This window comes from Gambusia affinis, linkage group LG11, assembly GCF_019740435.1.
Source record: "Gambusia affinis linkage group LG11, SWU_Gaff_1.0, whole genome shotgun sequence".
In the NCBI taxonomy this organism is placed as follows: Eukaryota; Metazoa; Chordata; class Actinopteri; order Cyprinodontiformes; family Poeciliidae; genus Gambusia; species Gambusia affinis.
In genome coordinates, this window is record NC_057878.1 from 20,346,990 (window position 1) to 20,364,768 (window position 17,779).

The 17,779-nt window shown below is 35.8% G+C and overlaps 1 protein-coding gene across 3 annotated transcripts in view; it reads right to left on the minus strand.

Moving 5' to 3' along the window:
• Positions 1-17,779, minus strand: part of LOC122839361 (receptor tyrosine-protein kinase erbB-4-like) — a 265,949-nt gene that overhangs the window by 169,088 nt on the left and 79,082 nt on the right. Inside the window, exon 3 of one of the 3 annotated variants that reach the window (XM_044130861.1) lies at positions 9,300-9,452. The exons of the other annotated variants lie outside the window; for them this stretch is intronic. The gene's annotated coding sequence lies outside the window, so the exon portion shown is untranslated. The remainder of the gene's footprint in view (positions 1-9,299; positions 9,453-17,779) is intronic. 3 annotated transcript variants of the gene reach the window in all.

Sequence of the window (17,779 nt, forward strand, 5' to 3'; positions counted from 1 at the left end):
CAATAACTCAGTTATAATACAAAACAAATTCAATAAATTGCACCGTCATCACCTGACTGCAATCACTGTGTCCATGGCAGGACACTGTTCTGGAAAAGCCCCAGGTTATATTACATTGGGCCCAGACTTCTTACCAATTTCCATATTCCCTTGATCCCAAGGCAATCCAGCATTTCAAATGCTGTCTATAGTCTTCCTAACCTTGAAGTCATAAGACTCAAAGGACTTGCCCCAATAAATAGTAGGTGGTTTTATTCTACAAATACAAACCTACTATTATGAACAGATGGATGAGAATAATATAGCCTGACTCAATTTTAACCATTGTTCCCCTGTGTCAATCCTCAACCATGTTTCCAAATTTTTGTGAAGAAGGTGGGCTTTTCTACTTCACCAGCTCTCAGAAATGTTCATTTTCTTAGTTTTAAAGAGAAAAAAAACTACTTCAATAACTACTTTAAAGTATTCTAATGCACTGTGTTAATATTACTGCTAATTATTGTTTCTCTGCATTGATAGGAGAGCAAAATTAAAACATTCAAATTTAAGCATATCAATTATTATTTTTTTTTTTACATATAATAAGTTCTCAGTTTTTGGACCCCAGGTCCTAAAGATTTATTGTTTATTGGATAAAAGAGTTGGACCAATTGAATAAGTTGTATATTTCAGTTTTGAAATACTTAAATATACTTACAATCAGACTATTAATTAGTATACGTCATGTATGTTTGAAAGTTTTTACACTTACGTTTGCTATTTTGGAGCAGCTTTATTTGTTAGACTATTGACAAAATATTAACAATTCTAAATGTATTTCAAAAACATTAAAATTGTTTTTTTTTTTTTTTATCTAGGTTGCATAAAGTGTGAGAATGTGAACTGCCTCTTTTGTAAGGTTGATTGGCAATCCTTCATACCTCACTCTCACACAAAGAGCCTTCCCAACCCTCCCACCCACATCACTACTACCCCTCACTCTTCCCCTCTGACTGCTCTGCAGATCAAAGAGGATGATGTGAATAGGACCTTCCGGCATCTGAGTGGGAAGAAAACTGCAGGCCCTGGTGGAATCTTTGTCTAAAAATCTATGCTGAAGAACTTAGCCCCATCTCCACCCATATCTTTAGGTCTCTCAAACTTTGCGAGGTACCATCATCCCGGTTCCCAAGAAACACACCATCTAAGAATTTATAGAATACAGGCCTACTGCTCTAAAGTCAGTGGTCATAAAATCCTTCAAGCACTGGGTCATTCAGGTGTGCTTCAGGTACCAAAGCTTCTGAAGGACATGCAGGGTTCCCCATGCTGGAGCCCTGCAGTTTGCTTATTGGGCCAACAGATCAGCAGAGGATGGACAACTTGAATCTACCCTTCACCCTGCTCCACCTCGATCATCCAGGAACATATGCCCGGATCCTGTTTGTAGATCCCAGTTCCACCTTAAACACTTTCAACCCAGACATCCTCCACCATAAAATCAAAGTGCCAGCCTCCATTTGCCAGTGGATCACCAACTTCCTCATGGATTGGCAGCAGGTAAAGCTGGGAAGAATCTTCTTCAACTCAACTTTTTTGCAAACAATTTTTATACCTTAAATAGATGATCCATGCCAGAATAATAGAAATGGCATCTGGTAAATTGAACAAAATAAAAGACAAATTAACTTTAGTTACAGGGTATTCAAAATAATAATAAAAAATAATAATAAAAAGTCAGTCAAACAGAGCCCTGATTTAAATGCCATTTCAAACTGGAGAGGCTCACACAAAGAAAAAGATGTGATTAGAAAAGTTATATTTGATGTGAGTGAATTAAGGTTTTGGCGCTTGGAATCCAGCAAAAGACGTGGGCGCTGTGAATTGCAATAAACTTGGATGAGCACGTTTGGATGAGCATTTGAGACATCTTACCCTCTGGGCTGAGACACTGGTGGTGGAGGCCACAGATTAGAAAGAAACCTGAAGGATCCAGAAGAACGAGGGTGGAGAAAGGGTGGAGGTGGGTTGAAACTTGACTAATGAGCAAATGGAGCGATGGCAGGAGGGCCTTACAAATGGAGGCTAGCTTGCTGATTGGCTACAATAAGGAGAGGTCCACTGCTGATATGCTGTGGTCAAAGTGCATGAGGCAGCATTTGTATGATGCCGATGAGGCTGAAGAGTCTTGAATTTAGGGCTGGGATTCATGTTTATGATCAAAGGATGAATTCTGGGACAATATAAAGATGTATACCAGTTCTCTGACACATTTAGCTTCTTTTCCACTTCACTTTGGATGTTGAGAGATTTTCAACTTTACCCAAGCAGCTCTAACTTGGCAAAACTTAACTGTAACCATAAAATATGTCCATCGATGATTGAAATTCTCTTTCAGACATCTTGACATATTGCTATCTCACCGACACCTTTTGTGCTCATACTTCAACAAGTTCAGTTAATTGTTGTACATTTTAATAAACCAGAATAACTTTCAGATTTTTAACAAAAACTTGTTATTACTAAAGTAAAATTCTGTAAAACATTAGACAGAAAAGCCTTACTAGAAAAGTGCCAGAATCGGCTTATATTCTGCACAAGTCTAACCCTAACAAAATGTTGATAGACATCTTTCTGTCTCATGATTTGAACCAGAGGTTTATTGAACATCAGTGGTGCCCTAATGAGCCCCTCCTTCAGAGCTCCTGCTCTTTTGTTGTTTGTTTTTGTTGTTTTGCTTTTTACTTACTGTGTTACTATTGCTACAGAAAGCTGTCAAATGACTTTGTATTTTTTAAAAGTACCTCAAATTGTGGGTGAGATACATGAGAATCTAAAATATTCAACATTGAATTTGAGATTGTCAAACACAGTCCAGATTCTTTAGAAAGAAATAGCATAAACTATCAATGTAATACTAAACTGGAAGCTGTGAATCAGATACATCAGCGTCATTAGCCAGCTGTTACATCCCAGCAGAATCGTGCTCTGGGCAGTTAGCCACATCACCCAAATCAAAAACTGCCACTGATCCAAAGTCAGAACATCAAAGATGACTTTGTGAGCCTCTCAAATCCAGCAAGAGGTATATGTCTGATGCTGTTGGGTGACAGTGGTATACTTCATTCTCCCCTCTTCCTTTTATTTATTTATCCTTTTCATTTATAGATGCAAACCAGTTTAATTTGGAAGCCATCAGCTTGCTTAATGCACTCTACCTCTCTCCTGCTCTGAGGTCACATAGCCCACTGAGCACACTCATAAACAAATTAATTGGCTTGCCAACACAATTTATGTCCTTTGCACACACAATATTATATGCACACTCCTCTAACTCCCTCTGATGGGTACACTTTGCTCAGAGCAGTGAATAGGTGTTGTACATCTTTGTAAATGAATAACATTCAACAAAGTGTAAGCATTACTGGCTCCTTCTTAAATTAAATTTTGTTGATAAATATTATTTTTTTTTTATTATTTTAGTATAAAATACTGCATTACAGAAATGTGGTTAGAAAATATTTTTTAGCATAATTAATTGCTAAGAAAAAAAGCACTACATATGCAAAGAGAAAACAATATATTTGGAATCAACAAAGTATATCCTGCCATAATATATCCATTGGAGTAAGTTCAATAAGTAACAGATGAATAAATAAATGTAGATTTTTAGGGAACCTTAAAAATTGGACTCCACAATAATTTAAAATCATCATAGCTCCTCATCATAATGTAAACAATTAAAGCTTGGATTATTCTTGATGCATCCACAACATCTGCAGTGACAAACAGTCAAATTATATCATTTCAGCAAACACACCCCTCCCAGCAGCCCACCGTGACAGACACTCAGCGAAAAGAAACATGGCGGAGATTTGCAAATAACTCAAAAACATCGTCATATTGTGTTCTGAATAAACTAGACAAGAGATAGCTCCAACAATAACTAAATGAATTAAATATTAACTACCCAGTTTAAGTTTGTTTTTGGTTTAATATAATTAAAATGAAAGATCAAGTCTCGCCGTTTTTGAAAAACACAAATGTTTTACAAGGAATATGTTTTTCCGGTTAATTTCCTGTCCACAATCCAGGCCAGTGGCTGGGATTAATGCAGTATACATTTGATCTACCTTTCACAGTTGCAGATTGTTTTTAACAAGTCTTTTGTTTAATGTTACTGTGCATTGAACCACTAAGACATTCCACTGTGCAAACAAAGGTTGGCACACTCATCTTCCGTATTAGTCAACACTATACAAATGCACTTACACACTGGTGCACACACAGGCAAAGGATAAACCTGCACATTGCAGATTTAAATAAACTGTTGCATTTTTCTGGTCTACACAACACTCACAAAACCTTCACACATCAACCTGTCAGCCTGAGGCAAAATGGTTTACATAAATCCTCAATTCTCTGTTGGCACACACTTTCTAGATGGGTGCTTGCTTGGGTTTGCTGGAGCAGAGATTGAAAAAACCCCAGCTTGATCAGAAGAGGAGAATACAAACAGCATGTTGTCTGTGCAACTCAAGATGAAGAAGGTGTGGACACATTTTTTAGGAGTTCACAGAGGTGGTTCGACAAGTCTACAGGCCTGAGGGCTGGAGGAACCAGGTATTGAGATTTAGAGTGTTACACATCATTTACAGAAAATATCTGAATTTAAGATTTTGGACTATTGTTTTCTATTTTTAGTATTTGTCTTCTCTCTCTGGCAGATATGATAGGAAAGAAAAATAAACTGCAGCAATAAAGTGTTGAATCAGTGAGTAATAATGTTACCATGAAGGCAGAGAAGAATCAAAGACCCAAAGTAGTCTAAATTGTTGTTTTTTAATAATAAAAGGTTTTGTGTGAATGTCTAGATGTCCCACAAGTCTGTCTTTCAATGTGTTTGAATAATTTATAGATCTTCTTAGGAAAACAGTTGGAGAAATTAGGGCATTTTCAGGGTTCTCCAGTCTAAGAGAAAACGTGACATGAATCGCCTTAACACATAGATCACCACACTGTAAGACTGTAAAGCATATACTCTTAATAGATGCACTGCACTTTATCTTTGCAAGAGCCATTTTATGATGTGGATTCAGAAAACCATCACCCACTCTCCAAAAGTATTGTTAAATTATTGTTAAAATACTAAATCTCATATTCATTATAATGATGCAGGTACACAAGCACCCTGCCATTGCCTGCACTGTCCTAAACATTGCAAACATATTTATCAGCATTCATAAATTCAGGACTGAACCAGTTAACACTATTCTTCATTACTGCCTGCACTGGTATGATCAGGAAATGAAGACTGACGTATAAACATATAGACAAAAAGCCATTGAGTATTAATGTCACCCTTCAGCAGGCTTAATAGACAGGGCCACAAGTTTTTTACTCTGCGCGTGGTCCTATTGGGTCGCACTGACCTCATGTGTGCTTCAACAAGTTTTTTTTTTTTCTTTTTATCTGTGAGTTCAGAGATTTACGGTCTTACGGGACAACCCCCCACTTTCCTGCTGTCCCAACTGTGATATTTCCATGCTCCCCTTGAGCATCGCACAAAGACCGTGGGGGGGTTAAAGATGCATTTGAGCACCACTCATAAATGTGCATAAATAGACTATGACAACTGATTGTATTATTCAATATGATTCGTCCTTACAAGGAAGAAGAAAAGAAGGGCTTTCATCCATCAGTAATAAATCAATCTCAAGATGAAAAAGAAAGACATGGAACACAGAGCACAATCAACCCCTTTACAAAAAGTCATCTCTTCAAAGTAATGCTCTAATTTGACCTAATGAAAATGTTGACAACCAGTATACACACTGGATAAGTGTGTTTTGGCTGATAAGAACTATGCACATCATATTATTGCACAATGAAATGGAAAGGATGGTTTAGCTTTGAATTATCAATCATTCTAAGGTTTGCCAAGCTTTGTTTGCTCTGTGAGATCAGAGAGAGGATAATGATGACACAGAGATTATAAACTGGTTTTAATGCATTTCACAAGGGGTCCACAAGAATATCAATGTATTCAGTTTAATTCCTCTGTTCACAGTTTAAGCACGGCACCCTTCTCCCAGTGTTGCCCTTTGTGGGCTGTTCACCTTTTGTCAGGATTCTGTGTTGAAGAAACATTATACACTCAAGAATGTTATCAAATTCATTCCCCATGAAAAACCATTTTATTTACACATTTTATGGAGCTAGAATTTAAATGTATTTTCTCTTTCTCTCTTTCTCTCTCTCTCTGAGTAAGTCTGTGGTTAGTTTATGTTAGTCAGTAAACAACTGACTAACATGAAAAACAAGGAAAGCACTGTTAAAAGACAGGTATCACTTATTGTATGCAGGTTGTTACAAGTCATGCAGACATCACATTAGGCATGTGGAAGAATATGATCTGAGGAAATTAAATCAAAATGACAGTTTTTGCCCTGCATTGTCATTCTGGTTTGCTTTGTGTGATAAAAAGTAACATTGTACATCCATCTAAAAATACCCTTATCTACAGGGTGTACACAGTAGTGTCATCAGCAAGCTGTGGTAATTCTCTTCTCTACCAAGAACAAGAAAACTAGTCAAAGTAAATGAAAGAATGAATAAAGCTAAATATGGAGGCTTCCTACATTAAAATCCATTTTAATAAAAAGGATCTGAGACAGAGTATGAGTCAGTCTGTTATCCAACATTCAAATAATCTTTAAAGTTTGTGGTGTAAAGTGAAAAAAAAAACTTGATAAGTATGGAAACTGCTGATAATTTTGTAAGGTCCCTTACTCAAACATGGGTTAAAAAACAAGTTAAGGTTTAAGAGGTAAATTTGATTCCGTTAATGTGCAATCTGTTACATTACCCAATACAGCCTCATTCTTAGAAAAGAGAAACATTCTTGTTTATTTTTGTTGTTCTGTTTTGGTTTTATGATATTAATTCACCGGAGGCCTCAATGCATCCAGTATAAACGACAACCTTAAACCAAGGTTGGTTATGAATAAGAAAAATTAATTGAAACTCAGACTTGAAAACAGGGCCAAGGCAAATATAAATGAAAGAGGATCTTTTAGTTTCTTGTTCTTTCTCAGACGGCCCTCAGGAGTGTCCAGACAAGGAGGTATTCAAGTGCTAAATCCCTTTAATCTCACACATCAAAAACCAACTCATCCAAATCTCTTGACTTTCTATAACTACTGAAATAACAGTGGCTTTGTGTTAATATGTTTATACATTAGTTTATACATTGCAACATTGCCTTAAAAAAGATTTCTCCATAAATGAGGAGGTCTGTCCTTGTTGATACAGTGTGCTTATACATATATTGATTAATGTCTTACTTCTTATATATGTAGCAGATATCTTTTTACACCAACACTATGTCAAATGTTTTAAATCCTCTGAATATACTTCTTTATAATCAGGAAATGTTGCCAGCTGTTTACTAATGTTTTCCCATCTAAATTCACCTTTCTTATTGCACATGAAACAAAAGCAGGAGAGGGTAAAAAAAGGCTATTTGTAGCAGACAATGCACCTGCAACTCAGCTTTTGTGAAACAGTGCAGTGACACAAAAGGATAAATTGGTGTCTCTGCTCCTGTCCACCTTCCCATTGGGTATTATCCCCCCTTCGCATCACACCACCATACATCTTGTTTGATGCCTGCAGGATACTGTTCATGTCAACACAGACCTGTAGCTTTATGCTTTTGACCTCACGGAACGGCTCTCTTGTGAACACTGCTGGAGGAAATTCAAAGTTCAAACCATGCATGCATGCACCAGTGCACCCATCTTAACACATTTAGGCACAAACAGCAACTAGCCACCTGAAAAAAAAATCCACACCTGATATCATGCCGTATTACACAAACATTTGTGATTACATTTTAGAAAGGTTGCTCAATCAAACCATGAGCTCATCCCGTTTGTCCACATGAGCACTGTCAATGCTCAGCAGTCCATAGAAAGTGAAAGTCAGGCAATGTTAAAAAATAAGATGGGATAGGGATGGGAAAAGATTTTGCTTTGTTTTCTTTAAAAAAGTATAAAGAAATTACATCACAGTTGTACGTTTTGGAGCATAAATCTATATAAAAAAAAAACAAACAAAAAAAACGGCAAATCTTTGTTTTAGCTATAGGCATCAGAAAAGTTGATCCACAGTAATACAGTAACATCACACAGTTGATACAGATTTCTAAGCATGACATAAGTCTTCCATACACCGCATCCCAATGAAGAGCTCTAAAGAACAGTACTTCATTTTTATCATTCTAATATATACCTCTATTAGAAAGGATGCATTATCATGCTCGAAGTACTCATCAGAAGATAGACACACTGTCCTCATGGTCAGCAACAGTACTGACTAGGCCGTCTGGTTTGAAAAGAAGTCAGAGGGTACTACAGGGTCCTGAGTGTGCTGAGAAAAACCCACCCACTCTTAAATAGTTAGATCAGACTTTCTGAAACCAATAAACAAAGCTACACTCAAAGTTACTTAAATGAACTATCTTCTGCAATCCGACAATTTGTTTGAAATCCAGTAAATTGTATTTCACACGTCTAGATGTTTGAATGTTGCCTTGCAGGAAGAGGTCACCTTGCATGTTCTCTCTGCGGATTCATTGGTCCTCTCGATGTTGTCTGGATTCCTCCAGCAGTCCAAAGACATGACTGGTTAATTAGTTATTCTAGACCGCCTTCAGGTGTGCGTGTGCAAACGCATGAATACGTGTTGCTCTGAAATGGACTGGCAAGTTGTTCAGGGTGTCCACCTAACAACTCTGCAAGGACAAGCGAGTAGAGACAGTGGATATAAACAGTGTTATCAATTATTGCAAAACTCCAACTGCCACTTTATTCATGCGCTTGACTGCAAGTGTAAGTGTAAACTGAAATGTATTTACAGATAGCACCCCAACCTGAAGGTGTTTTGTAGAAGTCAGCACTGAGAATCATTCTATTTCACAGTTTTCCCTTTTCATATTGGAAATGCTGAGTGAAGAAATATAAAAAAGGTGTTTGTAGTGGTCTTTTTGTAATTAGGTGCCAGGAAACATTCACGTTAGGATGGTCTTTTAAAGCTAGAGGGTCCTGTGGTCAGCAATCATATTTGCTTTAAAGCCTTATGAAGGTCAGAGAAAAATATAGTGGAAATGAAATGGCTAAACAAAGAAGAAAAATAAAAAACTAACTTCAAAACCAGAATAACAATGACAAAGAAAATTAAGAGCAGATCTAGAAAAGCATTACTTGTGGGAAAAAAACCCTGCAGAAAAAACTTTAGAATCTTGAATCTGAAATTACCAGTAACTTGAGTTTGTTTTCATCAGCCTGCACCCATTCTGTCTTCAATCAAGTGATGCAGCCTGTTGTTTGAGCCAATTGGAGAAGAGAAATGAGGATATCCTTGTTGAGGTGAAGTACCATCTATTGTGATGCAGCGAAACATATCTGTCCCTGTAACAATAAACACAACTATAAACAAATGCTTTTTTCTGATTTTTAAGAACTAGTTCAGGCAAGTAATAGGTGTTCCAAAGTACAATAACAGGGCTTTTGCAAAAAAGCTCTTTTGTTGTACTTTTTTGTAGAAACAAAATAAATTAGAATATCTTGCAAAGTTTTGCTTAATGTTTTGGTATTATTTATGTGATGGCATGAAACCGGAGTATTTCTAATTAAGACTGTCATACTGTTCAAATTTCTTATTAGCCCCTGCCTAATGCAAACCATTTCAGCCTGATTAAATTTCAGCTTGTGTATAATAAATCTAACAATTTGATGCTTGCCAATTTCATATGTGTATATGCAAAGAAAAATGATCACTACCCAAGCATGACAAACACACTTCGGTAATGCAGATGAGAAGAGTGTGTACATAGCTAGGTTCAGATAAATTCATTCTGAGACAACCAGGTGAACAATTAAAAGGCAAACCAGAAGGGAAAAGTCTACAGGGATGTTGGAAAGTGTGATGTGTTCACTTCGATACTCATTTTTCCCCATTCCCAGCTTCTGTTTTTGAGATGACATTTTATCATCATTGTTCAGACCTTCTTTAACATGAACCTTTTTTCTAATCTCAATTATGCATTGCATTATTTTTTTTCACAAGCATCCTCACAAGCTTTCCCCAAACTTGAAATTTATTTTTAATTTGCAAGAGCCATTTTTATTTTCTTGTTAAATTTGAAAGAAAAGAAGTATTCTTGACTCCAGATTGATATAATGTTGATCCTTTTATTGGTTATGAAAATGTAAAGTTTTAAGCAACTCCTAGTTTCCAAATGCAATGGAAAAAGTATAAAAATGATGCATAGCATATATATATATATACACATTAGAATTGTTCTCCCATTTTTAAAAAGAGCAAATCAATTTATTTCTTTTCAGCTTACACAATCTATGTTTTCTTTCTTAGTTTTCAAATAATGAATGAGGAGTCAAGTGAAAATGTTGAGTATATTTCAGCTGACTTACAATTAAAATTAGCTTACCCTTGAAATGTTAAAATGTATTAAAAGTAATTTAATTGAATACCACCATCATAAAAAGTTTAGTATGACAAAAACCGTAAAATAAATATTTGAGTTGGGTTTTTTTTTTGTTTGTTTTGTTTTTAAAATACACGATGTGGTTTTGCATTTGATAATGAGAGGAGGTTCACTGGCACATGTATAAACCTACATATTTTTCTCTGTTTTTAAATGTACCTAGATGTTAAAAGTAGAACAAATTTATGATCATATGCCAGCAGAGGAAGTAAATGCCTGTCTTTCCCATAATGTTAGACTATTTCACTTTAAAATCTATTCCTGTTACATATCCTTTTTTTCCCAGTATAGGTTTGTAAGACATAAATATTGAATTTCATTCATATCCGCAGGGTTCTTTCAGATAGTTCAACCGAGTTTTGCACTCACCCACAAAATCAGAATGCATGCAGTCCACACATTAAGCTGTTGTTTCTTATGTATTTTGCAGAGATTTTCTTGTCTACAACCCTGCTGTTCAGAAGCTAAATATTACTTTTTTGTTTCTTTTGCAGAATATGTAATTTGTCTAGTTTTGTTAATTTGATTCCACTCTTATTTAATTCCTTTGTGTTTAAAGTTTTATTACAAGGAACCATTTGGAGTTGTGTGGCAGGTGTCTTTTTCACCTGCCACTGTCCCCTTACATAATTATTTAGTCCAGGCAGATACACAATATCCTGCCTCTGGGGTCACAGCCCCTCCTTTCACCTTCACACCTGCCAACCATGGGTCAGCACTAATGAGTAGCAGGTCAGTTGAAAGGGAGGCTAGGTCAGCCCAATGACCTGCTGACCAGCTATGAGACACGCAACTCTGCACAGGCTGATCTCCTGACTGAAGGAGACAAAAAACTTTGATGTTGTGACCGTTTAAGGAAGGAAGAAGATAAATGAAACTGAAAACTTCCACCAAAAAAGTTGAATGCAAGACATTATTTGGGCGCAAATATTTAATTTATCATGCTCTCTGTCATGAAATGTAAAATGTGTATGATTCTGAAAATCAAACAACAGGCTTAAACCTTTGCTATTGTTTATGTGAAATTAGTTTATCTGCCCTAAAACAAAAATGGTTCAATTATTATTTTATGCTTTATAGAGACTAGTGTTTATATTTTGTCTGTGAACTTAAACAAGAAAGTGTAACAATAATAATTGAAAGCAGTTCTATCTCAACCAGAACTCTTTATTCTCAATTCTGATTTAATATTCATTTTTAAATTGTATTGGACTAAGACTAGGCAATGGCCAGTCAAATGAAACAGTTCAACTATTCATTAAAATTTGAAAATCAATCCCATGTCAATGCATTTAAACTCAAGAGTTATAAAGGATTAAAAAATAATATACTACATATTAGTATTACAGTAGACTAACTCACTTATGATTCTGCAGTTTCTCTTTTCCAATATTGTAATAGAATTTTTGATGTGGGTTGCAGGCGAATCCATCACTTACTCAATCCACTACAGTTTGCTCTAGTGTTTGGCTAACTTTAGTAAATATTATCAATGGCTTCTAGAAAATTTGGCCAATCACATTTTTGGTGTTGTTCTAGTTAATCATATGTGGACAAAGTTTTGGTGTTGCTCTTTTGTCATTTCTTTCTATCATGTACAGGGGTTTTGTCTCAAAACCATTTTAAAATTACCAATATGGAATGAGGGGTTGAAGATGACAGACCGATATTACACCGCAGATCTTCATTGAAAGTTTTTTTTTTTTTTTAATGAGTGAACATTGTGGATGGTAGGGGGTGATATGGGATAAAGACTGACATATGTACATTGTTGAAAATGCAGCAGGAGCACAGTCTGCAAGGGTGTATAAATCAGATACATCATATCATCATCCTGTATCAATGTGTTCTCAGGAAAATGTTAATTAGCAGAGTCTGATGCAGACAATGATATGTTGAGGATGGAATAAAACTATTTTGCTTGTATTTAAGGCACTGAGTTCATTTGAACAGCCTGCCTAAATAAGAGATTGATAAGTCAGGATTTATCTTTTGCAGATGAATGCTGTGAGTTGTAATTAATGCCATTCTGGTTCCTTGCAGCATGATGTAAAAGTACAGCTTGTGATTTTGGCAGCTCAACTTGTGTACTATAAAAGTACTAAGTAATCAACATTGGTCTTCCTCTTCCCTCAAAGGGATTGTCATTGTCAGGTTTTTATTCAAAGTGGAAAACCTAGACTTGATCAAATAAATGATGTGCATAAGATATACCACAGGTTTGTAGGCATTACATTAAAAATCAAGCTATGACTATAAAACATCAATGAAGTTCACACCTAACTTAGTCAAGTTTAGTTGATACCAACCACTGAAGAAAGTTGTAATTGAAGCCCTGATCAAAACCACAGATTGGATTGGTTCTCTCCATTTGAAGAAAAAGTTTACCTGTTACACAGAGTCTGGACTCTGGTGGAAAATCCGTGAGTGAAAACATCCCATGTCACCATTTTTTTTTTTTTTCCGAAACGAAGCCCAATAAAAAAGAAAAACTGAACATGGTTCATCTTTTTTATTGAAAGCAAGTCACTTGTGGTCACACTATATACACCTTTGAAGATCGATCTTGTGGCATTCAATGACTCACAAGGGCTTTGCTCTGTGGATCTGCCAAGGCTGAGTGGCAAACAGTCCCAAACCAATTTAACCGCCAAGAACAAGGACTTGTTTGATTTTACAACCAAACAAATCTTAATAATACTGCAAAAATGACTATGTTCCCTGTGTTTTAAAATCCTACTACCATTTTTTAAGTTATCTTATGCTTATGAAGTAGTTTCTCCATAAATTCCCCCCCCTACCCAAGTCTTGCAAAGTAATGAACTAATTTATTCCATAATTTCATTTAAATCCTCAAGGCTCTTCCACTGTTTACAGAACTTTCAAGGCTGCAATGAATTTAAATCATGTGGTATAACACTGTGTTATAAAACTCAGGTGATTTTGATATTTATATGTGTAATACATTAACAATTTTTTTTTTCTTCATATTTTTCAAATAATGTATTTTGCCGCAGTCATTTTGAATATGTCTCTATCAGTTTACACAGACATAAAACTGTATTTGTTCCTTGTAGAAAAAGAGCTTAAGCTCATTCAGGTTGTAAATGGCTAATTTCAAGTCTCACTCTTTCTGTCACTAGTAGCTTTTGTGTGTTGCTCCTCTATGTTCTCACTACAGTATGACGTTCAAATCTTGGCAAAAAAAAAAGTCAAGTCCTAAAATTTTGAGGAGCAAATCTTAGTCAAATCTCAAGTCCTTGAGGGGCCAGTTCAATTGAAGTCTCAAGATTTTACCCAAATTCAGAGTGACATCTCTACTCTAGAAAAATGTTTCAGTCATTAATCAAATCCATAAAATCTAGTGCACCTCAAACTTTGCATCACTGTGGTTTAGGATTCCAAACCTTTTCTGTAATCTTTAGGCCAAATTTGTTACATAGCTATTTAATAATTATTGTTCAGTCTATTTGTAATGATTAATATTGACTTTTGGCGAAATACACTACTTTCTATACAACCATAAAATCCCCTCATCCTCTTTGTGACACTCTTCCCTCAAGAGGTAATCACAACTGTGCTCCTCTATTAACTCTTTAACAACATTTTTACCAATTTCGCACTGAGAAGCACCTTGTACAATGAGCTCAGCAAATATGCAGTTCCACCATGGATTCGCTAATTGCTGCTGGTTAATCTGAAGGAGCTGAGATGGGTGAGTTGTGGGTGATGACTGCTCTGTGAGCCAGAAGCTCAGCAGCTTGGAAACGGCAGCTCAGAGGAGGAGCATCATCCTCTGAGGTGGTGCTCTGCCCCCGTTTGCACATCTGAATGTTTGCCATGGGAGATTCAAGAATTTCTCAAACATGCATGAAAGAATCAAAGCAAGATTCCAGGTATGGTTTTGATGAGATATAACATTATAATATTATCCAAAAATTTAATTTCATTATGCCTCTTTTAATTTTTTGTTTTAAAGTTATTGGTTTTTTGAGTAAATGTGAATTTCCATTTATTTGTGACTTTGCTGCTGACACAGAATTGTCCCCACCAATGGGATATTATATATATATATATATATATATATATATATATATATATATATATATATATATATATATATATATATATAAAAAATAAGGGATATTTTATAACCAAAACAGGTTTTACATACACATTAGCTGTTAATTCTATGGAGGAGGTTGCTGGTCATTTTATCGCTTCATTATTTGGTACAAATGGAGCCGTCTGCTGATGGACATTTTCTTCCATTAATTTGTTCTGCTGCAGGGTTACGGTTGGAAAATGAAACTTTGTGCTATGTTCACTCAGCACCAAATTTGTACCTGGGAAATCATATCTGAAAGGGGAAACTCAGACTAACTCACCTCAGAGCATTATTGACCTTTTTACATTGCTTTCAGAAGGAGTGATTGGCTAAACAATTAATTTAGCTGCTTTAAAATTACAAGCGGGATGTGTGGAAAGAATGATCAACATTAATGCAATGTGTGTTTGTATTTTTTTTTCTTAAATGCATTTCATGTTTACCTGACACTTTACTGTCAGCCATTTCTAACCCTGCAGTTATCCCTGCTTAAGGGCCCACACAGACATCTCTCCTCTACTTAGGCTGCTGAAAATGAGGGACATGTATTAACTTCATACACTATTAAAAGTTTCAGGAACTAAAAAAAAAATAAATAAATAACATACTGATAGCACAAGACTCACAAAGCTGGCTTAGTCATAAATAGTTTTATCCTGAGGCAATGGTTTTTCAGGTCTGATAAACGACAGAGTAAATATTAGTGTCAGGTTATGGATCACAGTTATTTTACCCATAAAGAGAGAGTGGGTGGTGCAGAATAGGAGAGGAAATCAAAAGGTTGACCCTTATATAAGTAAGTTTATTTCAAAGTATTGGCACAAACTTGTTTATGTGTGATTAGTCAAATACATAAGTGACCCTGGTTCATTGTTAGTCTTCAATTTAAATGGGAGTGCTTTGCTTTGCCAACAGCTGATGTGAACCCATCAATAGCCAACTACCGTTTAGTAAACTTTCTCATGTGTCTGAATTACTGTGTGGAACACACATTAAGTGAAAATAAAAAATTTAAAAGGGGGAAAACTACCAAACAACTTAACATAAAATAATAACTGAAAATTCTAGTATATTCTGCAGTGAAGATGTGTGGCTCAGAAGGCAAAAACACCATACAAAAACAAAGAATTCATGTCTATCCAGCAACATGTTTTGCAGCTTATTTTTTCTCAATATGAAATAAAAATTTTAAGTTGCAAGCAGGTTTCTAGTCCTACATTTTTGCATCCGTAATATGCAGTTAATAGAATTTCCCATACAGATTAAGCAATAATTAAAACATTGACTATAAAACTTTTGTAACTCTCTTTAAAATATATTTTCATATTCCTGTCCTCTTCTTTCATCTTTTTTTGCTTCATATGAAGCTCAACCCAATCACCCAGCCTTTCTACCTCCACCTACAGTAGGTCTCTGTACATACAGCTGCAGGTATGTTGAGCTGCACCTACACATTGCAATATAGATAGAAACAAGAAAGCAAATCTCCCCTGTGTCGCTATTGAATGACCTATTTTTCATGCACTGTACCTTGGAAATACAGTTCCAACTTAGAAAAGTTACAATTACTGATATATGCTTAGAAAAGCTTCTAAACCACTGAGCATGAACACAGTAAAAAGCAAGAGACAAGGAAATGAGATCAAAGTCACCAGCAGCCTGCAAATCTGTAGGGCAAAGAAAGTCAAGTGAGGTATGCTTTCTGTTCAACCACTCAAATTGCATAGCAATGCAAAAACACACCTTGATATGTCTCTGACATGTCCTTATTACTAGATTAATTATAGTATTTAAAAATTATGAAAATCAGGGTCATGTTTGAGCTTGATTATTTTGCTTACTGAAGTAAATAATCAGGCCTACTTAAGTATTACCTTAAATGTACACAAGAAAAATGGGAAAACAGAGTATTTGCTTTAATATAATACAGCAAAAAGCTGTTTGTGAAAAAGTAAATAAAATATGCAAATATCACTAGGCCTGTCATGATAATAAATTTTGCTGAGCGATTAATTGTCTCAAACATTATAGCGATAAACAATAATATTGTTTAAAGACATTTGTACACCGATTTAATGGAAATTACGTAATAATGCATGTGATTTCTTGCCAAAGATAAATACACTTTATTTTCAAAAGAACACTTAACACTGGAACTGATAAACAAAATAAACAAAACAGCCAAAAACAAAGAAAAAAATGGATTCTCAGTCTCCATTAACAAAAAACGCACTTGAATAAAAATTAAACAACATAAAGCCAAAGTGGAAATAAATACTGCATTCAACCAAAAGAGTGCAGATTATGAAGTCTGTTTACTATATACTTCAGTAATCATTAGACTTAAATAGAGACGATCCGTTTACCTAATGCAAAAGTTCATGCTCTACGATTTTTTGCCCTGATTTTGCCCTTACGACAATCTTAGAACTTTGGGCGTTCTAAGATTGTCGCTTGATGCAGGTAGTTCATCCTGTAGTGTGTGGTGTGTAACAGTAGATTGTCATGGCGGCTCTGATCTAAATCAGGGGTTTTCCCCGACTGGGAGCTTAAGCAGCCTGTTGAATGTGACAGGTAGCCAATCAGAAAGTGTGGATTCTCCCCTGTGCTTTTGGAAGGGAAATTAAGGAGGGGAATCCCAAACAGCTGACACGACACAATTCGAAGTCCAGCAGACATTGGAGATGATATGTGGAAACAACATTAATGTTTATAAAACATTTCATGCAAAGAATATAGAAATTCGAGGGGAGGAGTTGGAGCGAAATTGCTGCTACTACAGTTGATAAACCCGGTAACCTTTCAGCTGTTCTTCATTAACGTGACATAAATAGGTTCTATTGATTTTCATTCAGTCAGGACGTTACGCTGACACTAGAGCCACATTCATTGCAGGTAGATTGTAGTAAAGCATTGATTAATGCTTGGTTTTAAAATTAGTTAACTGGACTTGTAGCCATTATTTGGTGCCCATTGTTGGACACCACACGGCACGATCGAATCCGATCGAACCGTTATACCTAGGATTTCTGTCGGCTAATGTGTGATCTCTCAGGTTTTGAAAGTGGGCTGACAATCATCCAACAGCTCTAAGATTGTGTAGTGTGCACTGGGCATTACAC